Source organism: Penaeus japonicus, unplaced genomic scaffold, assembly GCF_977035675.1.
Source record: "Penaeus japonicus unplaced genomic scaffold, GWHDUDI00000001_assembly GWHDUDI00000035, whole genome shotgun sequence".
Classification (NCBI taxonomy): domain Eukaryota; kingdom Metazoa; phylum Arthropoda; class Malacostraca; order Decapoda; family Penaeidae; genus Penaeus; species Penaeus japonicus.
Window position 1 is genome coordinate 17,535,784 of NW_028234437.1, and position 4,349 is coordinate 17,540,132.

The following is a 4,349-nucleotide window of genomic DNA, read 5'->3' on the forward strand; positions in this document are numbered from 1 at the left end:
AGAGCCTAAATAATATCTATAATTCTTAATTCCATTTCCTTCATCGCTTGCCCCCTTGTTGGTGCGTAGCATGTATGAATACTAATGTTATGAGTTTTGCATATTGACAATTTCTACGTGAGATCATAGCAAGACGCCATGACTGTAAATTTCCATGCCCTCTTTTCCCAGAGAACATAAACTGTCGAGTTTTCTTCAGTGTTTTGAAGCTCCCATTAGCCATTGCCAATTCGTTCTCACTGAGATTACCTAGATATTTGAATGCCGTATCCTCTATCCCATTTCGTTACAGACACAGTATGTCAATTTACCCCATTTCCTTTATTTACCTTACATTCCATGGTTCCGATTTTTAATGTGTTCGTATATTGAAAATGTTTTCTCTTTGAGATCTATTGTCTTCCAGTTACGTGTCTCAAACATGCCAAGGGGGGGGGTGGGGGGATGGTCGCGAGGGGGGTGTCACGGGTGGGCCAGCGGGAAGGGCGAAGTGGGGCGTGGCAGCGGGGGGGTGGGGGCGGGTGCGGCTGGTGGGGTTTGGAGGGGGAGGCGGGGGGCGGGCAGTGGGCAGGGGGTGGGGGGTAGGGGGTGGGTTGGTGAGTGGGGGGGGGGGGGGGGGGAGGAGCGCGGGGGGCCATGAGTGGGGATGAGTAGGGAAATGAGGATGGGAGGTATTATTTAAGGTAAAAGGTGGTGAGTTTTTGTAAGGAGTTAAGAAAAGTTGAGTGTTTTAAAAATAGATAATAAAATTCGCAGTCTCCATTTATCCTATAGGAATTTGTCTCGCTGGTTTGAAAACATTGCTCTGTAGTTTTCGCCAACAGATGTCTGATGAAACCAGTAATCAGTAGGACCAAAAGTGTTTTCACCAGATATCCACTGCCCTGTTGCCGACAGTTTCACCGCAACCCTGGCACGGGGAGCTAGTAGGGTGCTATCCTTGCTCAAGGGAACCTCAGGGTGCAGTTTATTGTCAATACCCAGGATATTATTCATAGTACATTTTTATTTAGTAAGTTACTTTTAAGGCTATGAAAAAAAAAAAAAAAATGATGCGAATCTCTGTACTCTTACATAAACCTTGATTCCTTAGTACCATTTAAACAAGCTTTGATATCGTCTTTTTCGCGGGAACTGCATAGCTTGATTTTTTGTTGTTGTTGAATAACACTGGCTCTATAAGAAAACTTACTTCGGTGAATGATTGCTTTTGAATGTAATCGTTGCTTCTCCATTTATGTCTGATGAAAGTCATTATCAAATACTCTATGATATACGTATGAGCTGTTACTAGGGACCAAGGAAATATGCATTAACAACAAGGAAAGGAAAAGAAAATATATTAACAAATTCTGTGAATCCAGTATCTTGCGCACATATTAGTAATCGCTCATGGCATACTCTACTGGATGAACATTATTACAGATTCCCCCCCCCCATCCTTTCTCTTCATAATTTATTTCGCTACATTAATTACCTTTCAGGTTAGTAGCGAAGCATGTGCATGGCATTGGTCTCTCGCAAATCCAGTCGCGACGAAATAACGAAACCTCGAGAATGCCCTCAGAAGAGTCGGGATGGGCATAGTCCGTATCCCACCTAGACATGATGCCTAGCCAGGTAGGTGAACCGGATGTCAGAGCAAGCCAAGGGGCGCCGGATTCACTCTGGCAATGTCCTCTTCCGCTTTCCACGAACTTCCAACTCAGCAAGGCACAGACTACTTTCAGACGTCTCAGTTTACGTGGGATGTCTAATCAATAGTGATTCCACCTTCGTCCAAGTCCCGTATCTATCCCGGGTGGTCAGTTTCTTGTACACGTGGTGCGCCAGCGAAGAACACCAGGCCTTGATCGGAATCAATTTAATATTCAACCCTGAAATGAAAGAACTAAAGATAACAAACACACAAAATAATGGTAATTCCAATCAAGACCAAATCAGTAGTCTATAGTTGAGAAACAATACATTGTTTCAGACTTATGTTACTATACCCATTTAACCAATGGCAACAACAGATAATATAATGAGGAAGCAAAAACATATCAACCAATATGTAGTTGTGAAATAAAGGTTCTTCTAGAAAATACTAAAAAATAAGAATCAGTCAAACACACACCTAAAGTAAACATAATCGATCAGTATACAACAAATTTAACTTACAACATTGCCTCCATATCGGTGATGAATATATGTACTGGCACTTGCAAGTACGCACTTCTAATCAAACCATATCTTAACTCGGAACACGTGATATCAAATGTGATCACTAAAATGCCTCTTTATCACCAAAACTTTTACGTCAATGAGTCTACATATTGCGCGCCCTTTAACAAAACCTATAAAAAGAGCAAAGTACCAAAATCCCTCCATGTTAGTTTTTAATAACATAGAAATCTAATTCTTACATTCACTAACCATTCCTTATGATCCTATTGGCTATATCTTATATCACAAGTGGTTATAGATTTCAATAATCCTTTGCATACCAGAAATTTCCTTTAAAAAGGATTCACATGTTTACATTGTGCGCCTCGCACGTTTTCCTCAGTCCCATCCTGCCTTGTGACCAACAACTGAGCATTGAGAAGCGTGATAGGCGCAAATATTATTGATTCAAAACTAATGATACAGTTTCTACACCGCAGGTCAAGTGGAATAGAAGGTGGATAGTCAAGAGGTGCGGAGTGTGAGCTGTTTGTCAGGGAGTGGTTTGGGGGGGGGGGTCAATGCGGGGCCCCTTTACCATTATATGTTTGATTCGGTACTTTCACCAATCTAATTACTACAGAGGTTAGCGTGCCCGCCTCACATCCCCAAGGCCTCAAGATCGAGCCCCATCCAAGCTAGTGAGTTTCCCTTGTCGCTGGCGGTCACTGTCGTGGCTGGGCACCACGGTGGGCACGGACCAAACTCAGATCAAGTCAACACTCACTGACACAAGCGGGCTATCCATAGTGCATATAAGCCCAGCAAAGCATCTGCTCCGCAAATCTGGCTTATCTTTACTTATCGGTTCTTTATATGACAATCACTATTTCATAACTAGCTAGTGCAGTGCCAATTCAGTTACATACCCGATTAGTATGTGTAAAGAACCCCCCTCTCTCTCTCTCTTTCTCATTCACTTTGCTCCTCTCCTTATGAGAAATTATTAAGAAACCCATGACAGAATTTCGTTCGAAATATACAGCCATATTCTAAGTCCCTAAGCGCGCTGTGTACATGACATGAACATTCTTATTCTAGAAGCGCAGGTTCGCGGCAAAAGCGTGGCAAATTCGTGGCAAATGCGTGGAAAGTATTGGAACAATCGTGGAAACTCCGTGGCAAGGGGGTAGGCTTGTCACGATAGTTACACGAGTGAAAAAAATCATATTTTTACTGTACTTTTCCTTACCAATACTTCATATGAGCATGCTACGTTTGAAAAGTAATACCTATATTGGTTATATTAGGCACCATTGTCCTAGACACGGATTACAAACTCTTTTAGGAAAACATGGATTCTCTGCTGATTTTGAGTTTGTTTACCTTTTGGCGGACTTTTCGAAGGAGAGTGAAGTTAAATGAATGGTAAAAGTAGTCAGGGACGTAAAATTAAAGCATATGATTATATGAAATATGTATACATTAAATCTATATGTATGATATATTAAAAATGCGCATATATCTACAGTATATACAAAGATAAAATAAGGAAGATCTGTTCATAAACACACGATCCCTCTCATCCCGTTTGTTTTGATCGAGCGTAGAGTGAATTACCAACAGCGCGTTCGTGAAATGGTTGTCAATTCTTTAACTAGGAACAAGTACAACGACTGATTCATACCAAAATTGAAGTATCTTATGTTAGTGCTACCTATGATTGTTGTTTCTCTTATGAATTTGTCGTTTGGACAGTGTCATTCATCCGAAACATGTTAACTTTGGAACGGTTGGTAAACCTGAAGCAACTGCCGCAAACTTGCCACGCTTTTGCGTCCTAGATTACCGCATTCGTTACATGAACACGACACGGACATAACATGAACATGACATGGCCACGACACGCAGAAAACGTCATAGAATACGGCTGAAAGAGACGGTTGGGCACTTAAATTTCTAAACATCTCTCATTCTTTCCATTATTTTTTCTATCTCTATATCTCTCTCTCTCTCTGTGTCTCAAGTGTAATATTTCCAGAATTTTGTCAAGTATGGTCTAATAAGAGTTATTGACACGGATCTCCTCTCCCCCCCCCCCCCATCTGTCCGTCCAATTAAAAATACACTTGATATTTGAATGAAAAAAAAAATATATATATATATGTATATATATGTGTGTGCGTGTGTGTGTTTAGATA